Source organism: Chiloscyllium plagiosum, unplaced genomic scaffold (genome assembly GCF_037043375.1).
Source record: "Chiloscyllium plagiosum isolate Xiang-an unplaced genomic scaffold, Cpla_swu_hap1 HiC_scaffold_9, whole genome shotgun sequence".
NCBI lineage: Eukaryota > Metazoa > Chordata > Chondrichthyes > Orectolobiformes > Hemiscylliidae > Chiloscyllium > Chiloscyllium plagiosum.
Window position 1 is genome coordinate 35,538,218 of NW_028270147.1, and position 22,944 is coordinate 35,561,161.

General features: G+C 38.9%; 1 protein-coding gene and 1 long non-coding RNA gene across 2 annotated transcripts in view; one reads left to right on the plus strand and one right to left on the minus strand.

The window, feature by feature from the left end:
• The window catches only part of LOC122554277 (uncharacterized), a 260,968-nt gene that overhangs the window by 50,612 nt on the left and 187,412 nt on the right, over positions 1 to 22,944 (plus strand). The window lies entirely within an intron of this gene.
• Positions 276 to 21,421, minus strand: LOC122554278 (uncharacterized). The gene is made up of 3 exons (XR_006312956.2): positions 21,229 to 21,421; positions 8,447 to 8,580; positions 276 to 5,131 (listed from the first exon to the last, which is right to left on the minus strand). It is a non-coding gene; the product is annotated as an uncharacterized LOC122554278 (long non-coding RNA).

Sequence of the window (22,944 nt, forward strand, 5' to 3'; positions counted from 1 at the left end):
GAAAATAAGAACACAGAAGCTGGATATATCAGATTGTTATAGAGATGAACTTTGTGAGTAGTTTATGTTTTGTCGGTAGTCCTGGTTACGCTGCTCATGATCAGAAGGTTGTATGTTCAAGTCTGACTCAAGAAATTTGAACACAAAATCTAGATCAGCAGCTCAATGCAGTCCAATGGGAGTGCAGTGGCAGAGATTTGGTCATTCAGTTGCAATTTCAAACTGAGTGTTGTGATAATTTCAAAGGATTGACCACAGGAATCTGAATACAGGTCTACAATCATTTATTATGAAAACAGGGAGACAATAATCTTGTCCAAAGAATGACCTCTGCTGAATACAAGAAATTCATCACTTATATACACCTTTAATTACACTCCATTATTCAAATTGCAACCTTATGATCATACAATAAACAGATGTCTCTAGTCTAGGTATGTAGACTTCATTACATATCTTAATTCACCCAATTCCTTTTTTGCCCTAGCCTGGCAGTCCCTGGTACTGCTTGCTTCAACTCTTATCTGTTTATTCTATCTTCCTCCTTTGTCACCTAACAAATTCATTCGTTATGGTTCCCAAGATCTTTCTGAACTGTTCTTGGCCATTATGGTGTTCAAGGTTCATCTGGAGAATTCTTCTCTTTTAATGTTACTATTAGCATAGAAATTCTAACTCTTACAATCTCATTAACCTCTACAGAGGCATCATCAGTCTGCTCAAATGACTATTGTTGAATAAGTAACTGAAAGGGTTAACTGACACAATCCGTTTAGCCCTGCCATTGGGATGCAAAGGACTATCCCTGGGAGGAGCTAACAAATATTGGATCAGTGTCCAGTGTATCTGTTGGGCTGTTTTAGTAGAAATAATTTGTACTTACTCTTAAATCAAGCATGATGTCTCACAAGAGATAATTGTGTACCTTAGATGTCATGTAGCTAACTACACAAAAAACATTTAATATTTATCAAGATTGAAACTATCTTTTGCTGAAGACTTACTGTGGCATCCTTCCCCGCTTGGTGTCAGTAGCTAAGGCTAATACCAGTGAGAATGGTTGGTGGATGTGAATCAATCCAGGTTATACAGATGGCTCAGGTGGGCAACCATGACAATATCAGATGCTGGCAACACTAGGGGATTGAAAGATACATGTACTACAATTAAGTTCCCCACAGCTTTGGAGGAACACATTGCATGAGTTGCAGAATGTGTGCTCTCATGCTGAAAGAAAGAAAACCCCTTGTTGTTAGCCAGCTAGAATAAATCATTCTGGTTACAGAAAACACATTTTGTTGTGTGTCACTCAAATATGCCTATTATCTTAGTAAGTCTGAGTGGTTTCCATTTTCCTTATATAGAATAGAAACTGTGTTCTCTCTGGTCTGCTTTTCTCGACAGGGAAGCCATGCTGGAAAAAGTTTATAAGAATGACCATAAAAATCAACAGCTATAAAACAAATGGACAAAGAAGGCCACAGTTGGGAGACCACTAAGGGCTGGAGACTGAAGGAGGCTGCAGAGGTAGGGTGGCCTTTATAAATTCAAGCAAGGATTTTCAGTTTAATAGATTGGAAACAGAGAATTGTTGAAGCTTGTTGACAATGACAACAATAAACCAAAAGGAGTTAATGTGTGTTCGGAGCTGGGTAGTAGTTTCAGATTAATTGAAGGATTTCCACAGACAGAGCTGAGAAGGCTGACAAATAGTATATTGAGCTCAAACCTGTAAATGACACATATAAAGTAGTCAAACTTAAATCAACAGATATTAAAATTACATTTTTGTGCGAATATTTAAATATTGTGTAAAACAAAACGAACTGTTGCAAACAAAGGCATGTTATTATGATTCCTTACGTTTTGGTTTTAAAAAGACATGGCAAGTGACAATCTCTGCTTTCAAGTGGTCAAAAACATGTTTTTAGGTTTCAGAGCCTGGGGGGTTGGATTTTGCTTTTGGGATTCTGAGGTTGGATAAATTTACTGAATATGGCGCTATGACCTAGCATTGAAATTAAGCCCTCTATCCCCGTAGACTGGACTGTGGTTGCCCTGTCTAAATTACGACACATTATATTCTTGGAGAAGGGGCGCAAGCTAGCAGGAACATATTGCTGAGAAACCCAAACATCCCCTTCCCACTCCCTCTACACCCCATCACCCTCTTAATCCCGCACCTGTGCCCTTTGTGTATTCATTTCTCTGCATTCTATACTGTGGATTATTTAAAGTTAAAGTTTTGTTTATATTCTATTTTCAAGAGAATAAACTAAGAATGTCCACCAAGGTTTTTGTTTAATTATGTAAGTAACAGTGGTGATTAAAATGACTTTCATGTAGGATTCATTTCCATCAACTGACTTTTAATGCGGTGAAGTTATCATTATGAATTTCACAGTGTTTGAGCAAGGAGGCTGTGGAGTAATGCAGAAGGCCCAGGCAATTACAGTGTGACAAAGATAATGACGGGACAGATTGATGCTATAATTTGTTGGGGCTTCATCACAGTACAATGGAACACAAACGGTAGATAGATCCTACCCTTGTCTTTCTAAATACATTTTGATGGAAAGCTTCTTTATTCCTTCTTTTATGAAGTGTTTATGACATACTTCCTGTGACATTCTAGAGCTATAAACATTCTACAGCTCACAAGATGCTCATAAAGCAAGTTAAAAGGCTGGATCAGTACGATATAAAATTACTGCTATTCCTATTAATTGCTTACTATGGTGAATTGTTATAGAAGTGATTCAGATTGAGGATAGAGTAAGTAAAAGTAAACATAAACCTATATAGCAGCCTGGGGTTATGGATGTGCTCAGCTGTTTAACATTTTACCAGTCTGCAAAGTTCTGTTGCAACTTCTGAAAAGTTTTATATAACTCAATAAGTATACAAGAACTTAAAATTAGGAGCAAGATTAAGCCCTTCAGGCCTTTGAGTTCAATCTTCCATTAAATGAGATCATGGTTGACCTTCTACCCAACAACATTTTCCTGCAACATCCCTATATCCCTCAATGTTTTTAATATGCTCAAATCTATCAAAAATATGAATGTAATCAATAACTGAGCCTCCACAGCCTCTGAGGTAGAAATTCCAAAGATTTAACATCCTCTGACTGAAGTATTTCCTCCTCATTGCAGTACGAAATAGTCTTCCCCTTATTCTGAGACTGTGGCCTGGTTCCAGACCATCAAGCCAGGAGAAACACCCTTTTTACATGGGCTCTGTAAATTTGAATGAAATTACCTCTCATGCTTCTCAAATCCAGTGAATACAGACTTGGCCTATCTAATCTTTAATTGCACTACAATTCCTCCATCTCAGGAATTAGTTTGATTAACCTTTGATTAATTACATTTTCCAGAGAGAAGGAAACCAAAACTGTATACAATACTTCACGTGTGGGTCCCTCCAAGGCTCTATGTAATTGCCTTGACATCTTTACTCCATACTGAATATGACTGTATTAAAAATCAGTACAGTATTTGTCTTTTTAATTGCTTGCTGTATCTGCATTTTGCCTTTCTGTGATTCATAAACATGGACACCCAAGTCTCTTTGAAGTTTAACACTTTCTAACCTCTTAACATTTGGTTATCATTAAGGTTTACTCTGTAGTTCTACTTTTCCCCAAACAAAGTGGATTACTTTACATTTCTTCATCTGCCAAATAATTGTCCACTTCCTTGACCTTTGCAAATCCTCTTGAAGCATTTTTGCTTCTTCTTCACAATTTGCTTTGACATAGCATTGCGTCAACTGCAAACTTGAAAATGTTTCATTTAATCTCTGTAGCCAAATTATTGATACAGATTGTGAATAGGTTGGGCCTAAATAGTGATCCTTGTGATATCCCACTCGTCACAGTTTGCCAATCTGAAAATGACCTATTTATTCCTACTCTGTTTTCTGTCCATTAACCAATTATCAATCCATATCAGTATCCTACACCTCTTCATTTCCATGTGCTGGAATTTTGTTTACCAACCTCTTGTGTGGGATCTTATCAAAAATAACCACATCTACTGATTCATCCTTTATCCAGCTGCTGGCTATAAGACTCAAAACCAGTGCAGTGAATAAATAAATCAAATTTTAAAAAACTCCAATAGGTTTGCTAAATATAACTTCCCTTCCAATAATCTGTACAATCTCAAGGCAAATCAAGGCAATATTATGTATTTTTTTTTCCTGGAAAAGAAAATGCATAAATTAAATAAAAATTCAAATTAATGCAAGAATGATATTTAAGATAAAATGATAGATTGTAATTTTGAAATGCTAAAATATAATAAAGCTTGACCATTTAGCTGTGCTGATCTAATTTGTTTCCATGCTCTTTCAAAAATATTGTAATTAGCAACTTAGAAAAATTTGGACGAGTTTGCAATGGTGAGAGCAGTATGCAAAACAGCAAAATTTATCTTGCTCATGCCAATCCTACCATGCTAGAGATTCTTAGCTACGATAACATATTTCTGCACTTCAGAATAAGAAGTGAGACGTATACTCTTTCACAAATTATTTATTAAGAAAATTTTGCAGTCAAAGGTGTTTTAACGATGATGGTTTCTGATTGACTATGATTCAATGACAGAAATGTGTTGGTTGTTTTGAATGTCGTATAGATGTTGACTGACCTAGTCGCATATAAATTGTAATTATATCTGGTTCAAGCACAAAGCAACTTTGTGTGCCCCTTTTGTGTACATATCAGCACATGTGCATGAGGCAGTGATTTGACTGCAAGCTAATGCCTCAGGCAATTATTACTTGGGATTATTGTGTAAAACACACAAGGTAACAGTTTGGTGTCAAAATTATGAAAATAATTATTGAAAGTTACATAAGTAAGAAATAATAAAGTTATTAAAGGTTCTCTTTCCGAAGAGAAGAGGTTGATAAATTTAAATCATTTAAATAAAGATTCAGCAGCTGTGATGACATCTGTAGTCAATTAGTTAGAGCAGGTGGACTGAACAGGTGGAGTGAAGACTCCGTTCGTTCACTTTTATGGGTATGGATCTTGGTAACCTGGTTCAGTACAGCAGTCCTGGATGCCTGTCCTGTCACAAAAACAGAAATTGCTGGAGAAAGTCAGCAGGTCTGGCAGCATCTGTGGAGAGAAAGCAGAGTTAATATTTCAAGTTAACATTTCAAGTCCAGTGACTATTCTTATTGAGAAGCATTTCAAAATATCTGCCTCATGGCATTCAGATGATTTTCCTCAAAATAACATTTCTAGTCAGCTTCATCACAATCAAACAAAATGGTTGCAAATGTTGATTTTGATATATCATTGTTTCACAATACAAAGCCAGTTTTCCTGGAATTTTCATCAACCAAATCACTCCAAATCTACTCTTCTCTAATGCATGAACCAAAGATCTTGTTTTTAGTCTGAAAGTTAATTTTGCAGCCTTGCCTCAGAATGTTTGCAAATTCTTAATATCTCCCACTGTGAGAGGAAACAAAACCTTGATACAGGGTTCTAACTATAGTCGTACCAGTGTCTTGTACAAGGACAAATAAAATGCTTTGTTTTTCAGGGTGTTATGTCTTCTCTTCCCTAAAAATGTTCTGTGTATTGAATTAGTTGTTCAGCTAATTTTCCAGGTTGGCATATATGACTGAGGAAGTAGATATGACGATAACAGTGAAAATTGAACATAGTTGAGATACAATCCAGTGAAAGACTAAGGATTAAAGAGACTAATTTACTTCGTTAAATGGTTTTCAGCATGCTCAAATTTCAGTAACCATATCAAAAAGAGGTGTGACACATGCCAGCATGAATATTCTTTTATGAACAATTTTGAATGTGTGACAGTGCATTTCTGTTTTTGCTTCAGATTTCCAGTATTTTGCTTTTGTTTTGTTATCTGATCCCCACCTACATTACTGTAATGGCAAGACTTCAAATGTCTACTTTGGCTAATGTTGTGAAATGTATTACATAAATATTAATCTTTCCTTTTGCTGATAATAGCTAATACTTTGCTCTCTTTATCTCCTTGAGAAGGCAGGAGCTGTCTGATGACCAGTCATTCATGATGTACTGAGTGTGAATCAACTATTATTAGGATGGTGCCAGGAACAGGTTTTTCTCATTATGGATGTGATATCTGACTATATTTTATGGTGGCTTTATGTTAGAATATTAGGGGACTTGCATTTTCTCAATATGATGGTGTGTGCTGGGATGTTAGAGGATTTGCAACACCTCATTTTCCCACACATTTTATATTCAAATCTGTTGAATTCTTCACGTTATGGGGATGGGGACTGCTGAATCTGTTGTTCAAGGTTTGCGAGTTTTTTTTAGCATGTATGCAATGATTACAGCTTTGCAACTGATAGTTTTGTGTATGGTCTTTAAAAAACAATTTGTTATTCCTAAACAAAATTCTAATTTAAAGGACATCTTATATCACCTGCAAACTAATGTAAATGCTCAAGAAGTGGGAAGATAGAATACTTTTCGAATTAGACTGATCTTAACTGAGAAATTTAATAAAGATTGGTCAATGTTGTGTCATAAAGCTGGATAAATATCTCAAGGACAGCACTACTCATAGATCCCACAGGCTTCCTCGTGATCACAATCTTGATTGTAGCATGAAGTTAGACAGGAGCTGAAAAATGTGTTGCTGGAAAAGCGCAGCTGGTCAGGCAGCATCCAAGGAGCAGGAGAATCGACATTTCGGGCATAAGCCTTTCTTCAGCCCTGCTCCTTGGATGCTGCCTGACCTGCTGCGCTTTTCCAGCAACACATTTTTCAGCTCTGATCTCCAGCATCTGCAGTTCCTCACTTTCTCCTATCTGAAGTTAGACAGGAGGCTAAGATGCAGAAGGAGATCTATTTTGTAAGAGAGAGAGAGAAAGGAAATAGAAGTAATTGCAGAGGAGAAGAAAGGTTTAAAATGATCAATAATAAGTGGATTAAGCAGGGTAGTGCTAAAATTATTTATCATTTTGGTTGCTCGATAAGTGAGGTCTACTGCAACAGATTATGTCTTACTTTGCCAATGCATGATGTGACAGAAAATAAACCACTTTAGTATAAGTTGCCAAAATGACATTATTTTAACAGCTATGAACATAGAAAGAGCTTGTGAAGTCTTTGGTCTCATTGCAGTCTCTAATGCATGCAAGACTATTATGTTGTGGTCTATAATGGAAATTCCCCAAAGATTTAAAGCTCAAAACAGTTGAAAATATTAACTTTTGAGAGCCAGACAGTAATAATTTGCTGGGACTTTCCAACAGACTCTAATAGCTTTAATAATTCCACTGGTTTCAACTTGTGTGAAGGGACTGACTTCCACTTGGTTTTGAGGGAAAGTGCTGTTGCGAGTATTAACCCTTTGCTTCAGCTCCAACATGTTCTCCAGTTATGAGTTGCTTCTTCACTGGCAGCTTTGACATTTCAGCATCAGATCATTGGTTAGAAGACACAGCTGGAGGTACAGCAAAGGCTGAAGTGTGTATCATTGGCTCTGATTTTAATGGCAGGTCAGTTTTCTGTTGCTGAGTTTCAATCTTAATTCAAAATTTTCTCCTGACACCAAAATGCATGACTCCAAATTCTTTTAATTTATTATAATCACACCAATTTCTGGTGGGTTCATCACAAGCAGGCTGAAATGACAATGCACCTCACCAAGGGAGAATGGATTCCTTTGAAACTGCTTCAGTGTAATTCAAAGTCAAAATGCTAGACTCTCTGACATCTTCCTAGAGCCACTGCTCAAAACCTCAGACCCAGGAGGAAATTCTTTCCTGAGTCTGTGCTGGCTACTCTGTAATGACCAAATCATTGATAGAGATTGCTGACTTTCTGAGCTTCAAGAATGTTGCACCATTTAAAAGGAGGGGAGCAGAGAAAATACTTTAATGGCCTGACTAATTTAGCAAGCGTGAATACAATTTTTCATTGTCCAGCTTTTTCAAAAACACAAAGGGCACCAACTGTGTCCTTTCCCTCTGCCTCTAATATTCTCAAAGATTCCCTTTAATCATATCCTTTTGGACCAACATTCAACATTACTTCTCACTCTCATTGCAAATGTGCATTAGCTCCCACAAGTCCCTCCTTTCTCACCTCACTCTTGGCTTTCAATGTAATACCTCTCCATCCTGATTGTTGCATAGGAGCGTGAAGCATTGATTGGGACACTGGTACCACCTGATGAAGGGCTTTTGCCTGAAACATCAATTTTCCTGCTCCTCAGATTCTGCCAGACCTGCTGTGTTTTTCCAGCACAACTCTAATCTTGACAGAGCACAACAGATCATTCATCCTGTTTTGGCACTGGAGCTAGATTCTTTTGAGCTCCAACGGGTGATGACATTTGTAAACACCTCTGTCAATGCTGCCCATCATCAGCCAAATGACTACTTGTTCCCTTCCAAAGGGAAAAGAATTTACCTTCTCTCCTGGCGGACTTCAGGAGAATCTCTACAGAGGCATTGCTAAAGTATGGCACCACCTTTTCATGTGGTCTTCAACATCTCCAGGGAATGGGTAGGGATGATGAGCAGAGGTCGAGTTTTGCTCCTGGACTGCAAAGAGAGAAGAGCTGTCAGCTAGACTTTTAAACCTGCAGCCCAGATATTGGGGCCCAGAACCTCCTACCCATAAAATATAATGTTATATCTTTGCCTGAATTTATAATGAGCTGAGTATGGTGTACATGTGTGGCTAAACCCAACCTGTGCCAAGAAAGTAAGCCCACTCACTTTTATATCTACTTCCACACTTACTGCGGATTAGTGCAGCACAAAACAGGCCATGTTACCTATTGAGTCTGCACCAACTCTTTTGAAGAGCAATCCTTGGTTCTAATTGCCTGCTTTTTGCCCATTATGGCAACATCTGTCTCGTATGGGCCACACACTGGTCAAAATTACTGACCTTTGAAATAAACTGAATGTTGAGGAATTAACTTGTCCTCCAACACCTGATTTAGGTATTGGGCCTATTTTTCAAGCTCAGGATTTAAGGGTTTGATGTCTTAGAAAAGGGCAAAGAAACCTAGTAGGATTTACAAATGTGACATTGTGAATATATGCCACTGAAGTTTTGATGTTTTTAACTAGGTACTAGGTGAGTGTCTAAATACACAGATTTTGCAGGTAGAGGCCTTGGTTTAACATCTCAACTTGAAGACAGCACCAACTAGTGCAGTATTGCCAATAGGCTCGAGCATATGAATTTCTGACTCAGAGATAGCAAAATCTGACACCAAATATAGACCAAATACACAGACTCCAAGCGATTGTTTTATCACACTAGTGCATCTCAATTTGTTCATGCTGAGACAGTTAGCAATGCCTCATTTAATATTCCCAAGAGTTGTCTGCATGTCCTTAATGAGCCATGACTTTGTTAGGGTTCAGATTTCCAAGGCTTTGTTATATTGATGTACTTCAAGGATGAGTTCTAAAGTTTCATTTTTTGATTTATAATTGAAATATCAGTGTTGATTGCATTAAAAAGCCACTTCCTTTGGTATAAATAGAACCCCTATTTTCAACTGAAAAGAAATCATGTTTATAATTGTGCTATTGGATTCTTTACTTTTGTTACCCTGGTTACATTAATGATGTTTGAACCAACAAAGCTTCTTTCTAAAATAAGAACTATACCGATAATGATTAAACACATACATTTATGTCATTTTTAAATCCTTCTAGATTTCTTTGCCCTTTTCTAAGACTCTGACATCAAACCCTTAAATCCTGAGCTTGAAAAATAGGCTGATACCTAAACTAGGTGTTGGAGGACAAGTTATCCCCAGAAAATCTTTCATTTGTTTTTGTTTTCCCATGTAGAAAAAGGCTGGTATAAACATTATTCAGTGCCTCCCATGATGGAATGGTGACTTTTAGGAATCTTCTGTCTTTTATCATCTGCTGTACACGTTATTTTCAAACTAACAGAAAAATATCTGTATGGCTCTCGCCTCATTTAAATGCATCAATAGGGAAAGGCAATGACCTATTGGTATTATCATTAGGCTATTAATCCTGTAGACCCAGATAATGTTGTGAGTTTGAATTCTGCCATGACAGATGGTGGAATTTGAATTCAATTTAAAAAATCTGGAATTAAGAGTCTAACAATGACCATGAATCCATTGCCAATTTTCGGACAAACTCATCTGGTTCACTAATGTCCTTTAGGAAAGGAAACTGCCAACCTTATCTGGTCTAGCCTCCACTTAACTCCAGACCCACAGCAATGTGATTGATTCTTATCTGCCCTGTGGGCAATTAGAAATGGGCAATAAATGCTGGGCCAGTGACACCCTCATGCTGTGAATAATGAAAAGAGGCACCATTTTCTATTCTTAATTGTTTAATTTTTAATTTTTGGGGGGGATAACAGCTTTCTAGGCAAGGTTGGCAATTTTTGCCTATTTCTCATTGCAGTTGAGAAGTTAATGTTTTATCTTCTTGTTGTCCATGTGGTGAATCTCACTAAATTCAATTACATTAAAGGAAGAGCAAGATATGCCTAAAACAGGAATCAGTGTAAATGGGTTTCCTTTTCACCTCCTGCATTTTAGATTTTGGATGTTGCAATTATGGACAAAATCCTCTGGTCTTACAAGATTCCCAGGGCCAGATAATTTACTTTTTCCAAGCCTAAGGATGTCTGTGTTCTGCCAGCCTGCATGATGTTCGCCGTGGCAGCCAGTTAAGGCAATGTAAGCGTCGCCGGTTATGCCAGCATTTTATTGCACATCTCTTTTTGCCCTTGAGGAAGTAGCGGTGAGCTGCCATCTTGAAGTATTACAGTCCATTGGTATAAACATACCAACAATGTTGTTTGGGAGGGAGTTGCAGGATCTTGACCCAACGACACTGAGAGGTATATTTCCAAGTCAGGATGGTGGTGGCTTGGAGGGGAAACTGCAGGCGATAATATTCCCATATATCTGCTGCCCTTGTCCTTCTAGTGGTTATGGGAAGGTGCTTTTACAGGAGTCTTGGTGAATTCCTGCAGTGCATCTTGCAAAAAGTACACACTGCATGCTACTTAGTGTCAGCATTGAGTGAGTGAATGTTTGTGGATTGGATTGCCAATTAATCAAGTTACTTTGTTTTAGATGATGTCATGTTTCTTGCGTGTTCTTCAAGCAGAACACATCCAGGTAAATGGGGAGTATTCCATCACATTCCCGATTAGTGCATTGTGGATCGTGGACAGGATTTGGAAAGTTAGGAGTGAGTTACCCCATGCAGGATTCCTGGCCTTTTTTTTTATAGATATTTTTATTAGAAATTTAACATTTTTACAAGTTTACAAAAATAAACAAAACTCTCAGATATAAACATTGATATACAATTAGCTCAAATATACAATAGCCAAGATTTGACAACAAAAAAAAAACAAAACAAAACAAAACAACAACAAAAAAAAAACCCAAAAAAAAAACAACAACAAAAAAAAACAAACAGACAAAACTCAACTATCTACTAATCTAACCTACAACTAACCAGGGTGTATATTTAAGTCTCTTACATGCTCGGGATGTGTTAACATCAGATATGATAAAACCCGTATTCGTGCGGGATTCCTCCCCCGAGGGGCCGCGGACCAGCCAGGTTCGTAGTCTCAATTAAATAAAAGCCCTTGTTAGGATAGCCGAAATATCTGTATTTATGTAATTCAAAAAGGGCTGCCATATTTTATAAAATAATTCGGTCTTTCGGTGCACCATATTTGTAAGGAAGTCAAGGGGAATACATTCCATAATTAGTCTGTGCCAATTTGAAAGTCCAGGGGGGCCCTCCGCCACCCAGTTCATCAGAATATTTTTCCTTGCACAGAAAGAAAGAATAGAAAATAGTCTCTTCCCGTACGTGTCCAGGGAGGGGAAGTTCGAAAAGCCCAAGAGGAGAGATACGGGGTCCACTTTTATTTCCGTTCCTAAAATTTCTGTCAGGGTACTTGCTACTTTAGTCCAATATCCACGGATCTTATGACAGGTCCATAAGCAATGTACAAGAGTGCCCACCTCTATTTTGCATTTAGGACACATTGGAGATGCTCCTGCCTTAAATTTTGCCAATCGAACCGGTGCTATATGGGCCCTATGAAGTATCTTCAGCTGGATAGCCTGGGTTCTGTTACAAATAGTAATTCTTCTAGCATTTTCCCAGATATCATTCCACGTTTCTGTGGAGATTTCTAGTCCCAGATCCTGATCCCATGTTTTAAGCAGATTATCCATATCTCCCGATACTTCATCATGTAGCAAATGATAAATATTACTGACGGAAGATACCCCCACTGGTCGTAGGACACTACATTCTCTATCGGATTTATAAAGACTATCTAATAACGTAGTCTTCTTCTGTATAAAATCTCGAATTTGGAAGTATCGAAAGAGGTCTCCATTGGGTAATCCGAATTTCTGACGCAGCTGTCCGAAAGACATCAGGACCCCATCTTTAAATAAATCCCCAAGACATGAGATACCCCTGGCTCTCCAGAGTTTAAAAGTGGCATCTGTTAACCCCGGTTGGAATCCCCATGCTCCCACTATCGGTCCTGGCCTTTTGACCTGCTCTTATAGTTGAGATGGTTAGATGGAGGTGGGTACTGCAGATGCTGAAGATTAGAGTCAAGATTAGTGTGGTGCTGGAAAAGCACAGCAGGTCCAGCAGCATCCGAGGAGCAGGAAAATTGACATTTCGGGCAAAAGTCCTTTATCAGATAAGCCCCAGTGATGGTAGTATGTTGCTCACAATACTTCCTCATGTTTTCCTAATTGACTGTCCTCCTTTGGCAAGATCACTTGATGCAGGAATGCACTGTTACTTAGAAAGTTCTTTGCTCAGTTTGTTGATTCCAAGCCATGGGTATCAGATTTAAACCGCCTCCTAAGCAATTTGATTTGAAACCAAACCTGTTTCATATTCTCATAGAGGTTTATAAAATCATGACAGGCATGGATAGGATAAATAGACATAAATGGGGGTGGGGGTTTCCAGAACTAGCGGGCATAGGTTTTAGGATGAGAGGGGAAAGATATAAAAGGGACCTAAGGGGCAACCTTTTCACGCAGAGGATAGTGCGTGTATGGAATGACCTGCCAGAGGAAGTGGTGGAGGCTGGTACAATTGCAACATTTAAAAGGCATCTGGATGGGTATATGAATAGGAAGGGTTTAGAGGGATGTGGGCCAAATGCTGGCAAATGGGACTAGATTAGGTTGGGATATCTGGTCAGCATGGATAAGTTGGACCAAAGGGTCTGTTTCCGTGCTGTCCATCTCTATGACTCTACGGCTATTTGTTTCAAATCCCAACATTTTATGCCTCACCACCAACAAGTAACCCCCACAGGCCCTTTTATGTTTTTTCTTCCATTGCTGGCTTGTTCCTACTGTTGCTGGTTCATTGGTCCCAATTTTAAGGAACAGGGAATGGAAACTTTACATTGTTGCAGATGTACACATAGTTTCTTAATTCATATACACTGAGCAAGAAACAGAATAGAACATAGAACATAGAACAATACAGCACAGAACAGGCCCTTCGGCCCACGATGTTGTGCCGAACATTTGTCCTAGCTTAAGCACCCATCCATGTACCTATCCAATTGCCGCTTAAAAGTCGCCAATGATTCTGACTCTGCCACTCCCACAGGCAGCGCATTCCAGGCCCCCACCACTCTCTGGGTAAAGAACCTACCCCTGACATTCCCCCTATACCTTCCACCCTTCACCTTAAATTTATGTCCCCTTGTAACACTGTGTTGTACCCGGGGAAAAAGTTTCTGACTGTGTACTCTATCTATTCCTCTGATCATCTTATAAACCTCTATCAAGTCACCCCTCATCCTTCGACATTCCAATGAGAAAAGGCCTAGCACTCTCAACCTATCCTTGTACGACTTATTCTCCATTACAGGCAACATCCTGGTAAATCTTCTCTGCACCCTCTCCAAAGCTTCCACATCTTTCCTAAAGTGAGGCGACCAGAACTGCACACAGTACTCCAAATGTGGCCTAACCAAGGTCCTGTATAGCTGCAACATCACTTCACGACTCTTGAATTCAATCCCTCTGCTAATGAACGCTAATACACCATAGGCCTTCTTACAAGCTCTATCCACCTGAGTGGCAACTTTCAAAGAGCTATGAACATAGACCCCAAGATCCCTCTGCTCCTCCACCTTACTAAGAACCCTACCGTTAACCCTGTATTCCGCATTCTTATTTGTCCTTCCAAAGTGGACAACCTCGCACTTAGCAGGGTTGAACTCCATCTGCCACTCCTCAGCCCAGCTCTGCATCATATCTAAGTCTCTTTGCAGCCGACAACAGCCCTCCTCACTATCCACAACTCCACCAATCTTCGTATCATCTGCAAATTTACTGACCCACCCTTCGACTCCTTCTTCCAAGTCATTAATAAAAATTACAAACAGCAGAGGACCCAGAACTGATCCCTGCGGAACTCCACTTGTAACTGGGCTCCAGGCTGAATATTTACCATCTACCACCACTCTCTGACTTCGACCGGTTAGCCAGTTTTCTATCCAACTGGCCAAATTTCCCTCTATCCCATGCCTCCTGACTTTCCGCATAAGCCTACCATGGGGAACCTTATCAAATGCCTTACTAAAATCCATGTACACTACATCCAGTGCTCTACCCTCATCCACATGCTTAGTTACCTCCTCAAAGAATTCAATAAGACTTGTAAGGCAAGACCTAGCCTTCACAAATCTGTGCTGGCTGTCCCTAATCAAGCTGTGGCTTTCCAGATACTCATAAATCCTATCCCTCAGTACCCTTTCCATTACTTTGCCTACCACCGAAGTAAGACTAACTGGCCTGTAATTCCTGGGGTTATCCCTATTCCCTTTTTTGAACAGGGGCACAACATTCGCCACTCACCAGTCCCCTGGTACCACCCGCGTTGACAGTGAAGACGAAAAGATCATTGCCAACGGCTCTGCAATTTCCTCTCTTGCTTCCCACATAATCCTAGGATATATCCCGTCAGGCCCGGGGGACTTGTCTATCCTCAAGTTGTTCAAAATGCCCAACACATCTTCCTTCCTAACAAGTATCTCTTCTAGCTTACCAGTCCATTTCACATTCTCCTCTTCAACAATACGGTCCCTCTCATTTGTAAATACTGAAGACAAGTACTCATTCAAGACCTCTCCTATCTCTTCCGACTCAATACACAGTCTCCCACTACTGTCTTTGATCGGACCTACCCTCGTTCTCGTCATTCTCATGTTTCTCACATACGCATAAAATGCCTTGGGGTTATCCTTGATCCTATCTGCCAAAGATTTTTCATGCCCTCTCTTAGCTCTAATAGAATCTCTCAAATGCAGTTGTCTGTGGAGTTTCTGTTTCTTTTTATTCGTTCATGGGATGTGGATGTTGCTGACTGGGCCATCCTTTGTAACCTTGGAACAGAACGGTTTGTTAGGCCATTTCAGAAGACAGTTAAGAGTCAACCACAGTGTTGTGGATCTGGAGTCACATGTAGACAAGACCAAGTAAGTGAACCACATGGGATTTTATGACAAACGACAAGGGTTGTGTGGTTACAATTAGGCTAGCTTTTAATTCCAGATTTTGCAAAACACTTCAAATTTCACCATCTGCCATGAGGAGATTTGAACCTATGCTCCTCAGAATGTTTGGCATTATGGATTATTTTTCTATTGAAAATATGAGTACACCATAACTGTTTAAAGCTGAATTAAAATTTAAAAACCGATAACATTCTGTGAGGGTGCACATTTTGAACTGAAGCATCACAGTAATGTTCTTAAAATCTTTACTTAACACCAGTAAAAGGCTACTATTTGATTTTTGTAAACAACATTCATCACTTCCTGTGAGAATCATTATACTGGCTCAGACTCTGCAGTCACTAAGCACTGAGACAGTAATTATTATTGCTCAGCCTGTTTGGGTTGTGACCTATAAATCATCTTCTTTGCACAATTTTCAAAAACAAAACTCTAGAATTTGGAGGGCCAGTTGTGGCTCCTTGACAAATGGTTCTTGGCAGGCATAGGCAAAACCATTGTAACTGAAGAGATTCCTTTCAGAATTGGGTTGTACCGTGAAGGAGCAGCACCCTGGGCTTTCACTTTTGAGAGAATAGCTTCAGTCTAGTCCACTTCTGGCTTAATAGACCTGCCAAGAAGAATTTGGACATTCTCACCTCAGTTCTTTGTGAACATAACTTGTCAATTTGTTGCCAGCCTCATTTGAGAAGTCATTGCATATGGCCTTTAATCAATAATAACAGACTTTGCAGTTTGTGAACCAAAACCTGTGCCTTCTGCAAAACAGTGACAAGATCCTGGAGAAAAATGCTTGAAACACAAGAAGTCCTGGCAAGCAAAAAAGATCATCTCAACAAACCTTGTGAATTGGTGCTATTGAACTGTGGTTCCCAGTTTTGTTTCTCCATCCATCCATCCATTTTTTGTTTGTCTGTCTGCCTGTATATGTGTGTAGCATGATTTTAGTGGAAAGTTAGAATTTTTATCTTGTAGAGTTATATATCAACAGTTCATAGTTGTTAACCTTTTGTTGGTTCTAGTTGTAATAAAAAGCTGTTCTTGTTATCTACAGAAATCTGGTCCCTAATTTCTGTTAACCTAGGTCTATTTAAAAGGTAAAATTAGTAACTTTGCATACTTAGGAACTTTCTGCGGCAACTTTGGGAATAATGGGGCTCAATTTCCAGTACGATATTCCAGTGAGATATGAGCCTACAAAAGCGCTTGTGTAGAAAGTGTCGATTTCCATACTGGTATAGTGTGAGTACCTTTCTGAGATTGAAGTTAAACCAAAAATTAAAGGAGCTTATGGACTCAGATTACTTCCGAAAATGAGATGTTAGGAATGGAACTGAATACTGTACAATCAACCATGAGCATCTCCACTTCTGACCCTATGATGGAGAAAAGGTCATTGAAAATAGTTGGTCCTCATACACTGCTCTGAGGAACTGCTGCAGTAAGACCTTGAGGATGAGATTGTTGGTCCCTAACAACTACATCAATTTTTCTTTGTCTGAAGCATAATTCTAGCCTGTGGCACATTTTTGCCCAGATTCCCATTGATTTCAAACCTAGCAAGTCAATAAAGCTCTGATATTCATGGACTTTCTTTCTAAAGCCCCATAGTTATAGATTGCATGCTTTTCTAAAAGAATGTCTTGAATGATATCTGCTACACACCTGCATGATACCAATGGGAGCTTCCAGCAAATGTTGTGAAGAAGGTCTCAAGGTCTGGAGATCATCCTGTGGCTCCAGAAATAAATAGTCAACTTCCTCTTATCTCAGACTGTCATCAGCGATCTTGCAGATGCACAGATACAGATCTTGTTGCAAGTCCCATCTCCAGGCTTCCTCTTGGGTTCCAATTGAACAGACCAAGTGAAAACCAGAGTCAGTGGCCAGTTACACTTCCTTCATCCTAATTTAAGTTTGGATGCTTAATCAACGTCTACTTCGGGCACAGCCCCAATTCCACCAGAAATAAAAACAAATGCTCGAAATATTCAATATATTAGGCAGCTTTGGTGGAGAGAAACAGTTAACATTTCAAGTTGATGATCTGACTAATTAGTGAGCATATACTGAGTATTTTTGTCCTAGCTTTCCCCGTCGTAAAAATATATCACAGATGTGCTTGAACTTTGAAGAATGTCCATGTTCTGTTAGAGATTTTCTTCACAATTTATGCTTCCAATTTATCTGGGATGCCCTTTTCCATATCTGATTTAAACTTTGTGATGTTATGATCACTGTTCCCTTAATATTCCGCAGCTGATACTTGATTCATTTGACCCATTTCATTCCCCAGAAACAGATCCAGCAGCAGTGGCTCCTTCCCATGTACATAGAAACATACTGTTGTAGAAAACTCCACTGAATGTTTGTTAAAATAAAACTCACCCCCACTGCCCTTGTTTAGCTTTAAACTGTTAAAACACCTGACTATATTGGGATAATTAAATGCTCCCATTATAATTTCCAGTTGGACACTTATAGAATACACTCAGTAGTAAAATTGGCCCTTTATTTTTCTTAGTTTTAATCATATAGACTTAAGTTTATTTCTATCCTTGATCCTTTGAGAACATTTTTTTTCCCCAGCACTGTATATTCTCCTTAATCTTTACTGTTGCTCCTCTTTTCATTTTTTCTTTCCTGAATGTTTAATACTCAGTTCTGTCTGTTTTTGAGCTGGGTTTCCGATCTTGCCATATCAATGGAGAAATTCTGTTTCTCTTCCCAGGAGCTGCCAGATTTGCATGCTGAGTATTTCTGCGTTGTCTGTTTTTATCCTCCATTTCTATTGCCTATCTAATCTTCCACCTACCCCCACTCCTGCACAGGCCCAGAGAAATGTTGTGCATGAAATTCTTAGCCTTGGGAATGCATCCCTGCAATGCCTGCTGCTGCCCTGTCTCCAAACTCCAGAGGAGCAAATTACTGCAGATGCTGAAATCTGCACTGAAAACAAAAAAAATGCTGGAGGTCACAACGGGTCAGGCATAATTCATGCAGAGAGAGCAAGCTAACATTTCAAATCTAGGTGATTCTTCATCTGAGGGGTGATTTTATAGAAGTTTATAAAATCATGAGGGACATGGATAGGGTGAATAGATAAGGTCATTTTTCTGAGGGTAGGGGAGTCCAAAACTAGATGGTTTGGTTTAAGGTGAGAAGGTATAGATATAAAAGGAACCTAAAGTGCAAGACTTGAACCTGAAAGTAAGGAGATTATGCTCGATTTATACAGGTCATTGGTAAGATCATATCCTAAATACAGCATGTAGTTTTAATCTCATTTAAGGAAGGATGTAAATGTGTTAAAAGCAGGGCAGACTAAGTTTACTAGGTTAATACCTAGAACAAGTATAGGGTCTTATGAAGAAAAATTATTTTCAGTAGAGGTTAGAAAAGTGAGGGTTATTTAAGTTCATAACATCCTGAAATGTCTTGACAAGGTGATGTCGAAAGAATATTCCTCCTGTGAGTGAGTCCAGACCTAAGGGACACAGTTTCAAATTTAGAGATAGCTCTTTTCTTTTTTCCCAGGGTAGGGGAGTCCAAAATGAGAGGGCATAGTTTTAAGGTGAGAGGGGAAAGATTTAAAAGGGATCTATGGAGTAACATTTTCATGCAGAGTGTGGTGCATGTATGGAATGAGCTGCCAGAGGATGTGATGGAGGCTGATACAATTGCAATATTTAAAAGACATCTGGATGGGTATACAATAGGAAGACTTCAGGGTGATATGGGCCAAATGCTGGAAAATGGGATTAGATTACTTTAGAATTTCTGGTTGGCATGGACGAGCTGGACCAACAGATCTGTTTCTGAGCTGTACAACTCTATGATTCTATATTGGCAATATTGGCCATAAATGTTTTGGATATGTTTGGATCAAGACAAGAAAATAACCCAGCCTGTTAAATTTTCAAGTATTCACGTTGATTCTTGTTGCTTTAGTCAAACTATATGAAAATATTTGTACATATATCATTTCACATTTCGATATGTGAACTTATTTTGTAAGTAGGTAGGAAGTGTGGTCAGGAGATCTAAGCATTTTGTTGTACTAACCTCGCTGCTGCCTTTCTTGTTGGGGAGATGTAAGTGAGGTTAGTTTAATGTTAGCTGTGAATCCACATGGTAAATTTTTCTCAGTATGGTGCACCACTTATGCCTTTTCTTAATTGTGAAAGGTGCTGGATAAATGCAAGTTCATTTTGTTTGTAGATAATGCTGTTACCTGGATGGAGAAGGTACAAAACAGACTCATAATCCATCCAAATGTATTTCAAAATTACTTATCAACTTGACTTTCTTAACTTCCTTCTCTAACACAGCAACTGAAGATCCATGGCCATGTATCTGAAGACTGAAATGATAAGGGGGACTCTATTTGCATGTCAACGGGGTCATTGTTAGAAATATTGTTGTTTAGAATTTATGATTCAGAGGCAGAAACAAAGCTGTCAAATTTTGCAGATGACAGTATATTTAGTGTGGGGGGGGGGGGAAGCTAGAAAGAATATGGAAAATGGATAGATTGGAAAAATGGACTGATGAACAGTAAATGGCATTTAGAGTGAAAAATCATGAGATTAAAGAAGGGAAGAGGTACAAAAAACTCTTTGGAATGTGAGACTTGAGCCAAGATATGGATAGCAGAATCTAAGATGAACACAAGTTTGTGGAGTTTGGAGGATGGGAGGGTGAACAGGAAAAGATCAGAATAGTGGAGTCTGGTGATAACAAAGACAGGGATGAAGATTTCAGCAGCAGGTAGTGATGTTATGGAGGTGGAAGTAGGCAGCCATTGGGCTAGCAGGATATCCTAGCTATGGAGGGAATACAATAAAGGGTTTACCATAGTGATACACAGAAACAGAATTTGCAGGAAAAGCTCAGCAGCTCTGAGGAAAGGTCACCAGACCTGAAACCTGAAATTTGATTTCCCTTCACAGGTGCTACCAGACCTGCTGAGTTTTTCCAGCAAGTTCTGTTTTTGTTTCTGATTTACAGCATCTGCAGTTCTTTTAGTTTTTATTTATAATAGTGATTCCTGGGATGGCAGAACTGATGTAGAATGGTGAGCTTGCAGAATTCTCTGCCACAGAAGGTGGTTGAGGCTGAAACATTGAATGTTTTCAAAAAAGAGTTAAACATAGTTCTTTGGTCTAAAGGAATCAAAGGGTATGGGGAGAAAGCAGGAGAAGGATACCGGGTTGGTTAAACAGCTACGCTCCTATTTTCTATGTTTCTATAATTGGAGAGAACATAGGGTCAGAGCTCTGTTTGCAGGTCAAAGAAGATGCCAAGCTCGCGTCAACCTGCTTCACCCTGAGATGACAACAGAAAGGAAGTAAGTTAGAACCCATGATAAGGAAATGGAATTCCTGATGGGTGACTGAGGTGATCATTTTCACCTTAATTAGAAGAAATTGTTACTTGTCCAAGAGTATTGGTGAGATCAACAAACCATTTAAGTTTCACCCCTACAAAATGAGAATTGTAAGCTCCTCATTGTGTAACTCACGACTAGGTGTTTACAAGTTTGGACACAACTCCATTGTAACTAAGCCTTCAGGAACTGAACATTTTTATGCCTTTATCATGAGGTACAAGATAAAGCAGATGTTCCTTACCTGATGTACAGTTATCCTGAGATTTTTGAATTCCCAAAGGGACATGAGTCTTTCTCAACTCCTCCACATTCTTGTAGTTATGAACAAAATCCATCAAGTATATTTGTCACGTTGACCGATGACTGGAACAAAAAGGAACACATTTGCTGTAGTTTTTAATAAGCTCCCAGGAGGAGCTGATTGTCACTGGTGAAATATTTTTTAAATAAAACTGCACTTGTGTTGGCGTAAATGATAGAAATGTTAGTGTGTTTGTATGAGTCACGGCAATGTGACGTTAACTAAGGAACTAATATTCTTCAAGGCAAGAATTCTGTTTTAGGAACATTACCTTGATTGCTGCATGAAATAATTGGACCATGTGTGAGTTTTCAGGAATTATGTTGTACTAATCATATCTCACTACCCGGGATGATGATAATATGACGCATCAATTGCAGTTTCTGCAGTGTAATCAAGTTGGCAAGCTTGTGCACTCCCTAATAGATTTCAGATGCTCTAATTGCATTTTATAACAAAATATGTATGATTTATGGGATTGCAACTGTATTTGTATTAGTTAATCAATTATTGATTACTGTTAAGTAAACATGAGTGATAATACCATAATCCTCTGTGCAGACACCCTCATACATTAACTAAATGGAATGCCATAATATCAGTCCACCAAGGGAGAAGGAACGCTTAAATTCTATACATTAAGGGGGAAGAGTTTCACTGTCATATGTATTTTCATAGAAGGCTTTTATCATTAACGACAGATATTCTAAAGAGAGTATTCTGTTTTTAAATGTTTGTAGGCTGCCTCTGACCATCGGTGTTATAGCATAGAGCAGATTCATCTAGTACGTCGACTGCTTGCTATATGTGGCCAGTTCAGGATCCAGACATGGCAAATTTCATTTTATTGTCCGTAAGTAAACCAAGAGTAATTGTTGCTCCTGTTACACTTGGGATCACCATCCTTATACTTCCAAAGCGCATGTATAAATACTGGGGTGGACAAAGTTATAATTACACAATGCCATGTTATAGTCCAACAGGTTTATTTGGAAGGTTTCCTGATGAAGGGCTTTTGCCCGAAATGTCAATTTCGCTGCTCGTTGGATGCTGCCTGAACTGCTGTGCTCTTCCAGCACCACTCCTCCAGAATCTAGTTACCAGCATGTGCAGTCATTGTTTTTACCAGGTTTATTTGGAAGTACTAGCTTTCGAAGTGCTGCTTCTTCATTGACAACCACCTGATGAAGAAGCAGTGCTTAGAAAGCTAGCGCTTCCAAATAAACCTTTTGGACTATAACCTGTTGTGCGATTTTTAACTTTGTCCCCCCCAGTCCAACACCGCCTCCTCCAAAACATAACCTTTTGTGCATTTACTGTATAATGATAAGAAAGAAAGAGTTCACAAATATTGTTTGGTTTTACAAGTGTCTTATTTTCTTGGTTATTAATGTGCAGCAGATGTATGTTGAATAAAAATAAATATGCTAAAATTGTCTACCTTTAGTGACATTCATGGCTTGTTAATGATTTCTATTGTTTTTAGTAAGTTAGGTTGGGTTGGGTTGGCTTAGCTCAATTTGATGGACAGCTGAACAATATCACAAAGTTGTGAGCTCACTACCAAGACAAAGCATCCATCCCACATCAATCTTGTCAAGACCAATCAAGACCATATACACTTCAACCAAATCAACCCTCACTCTTGTAAACTCT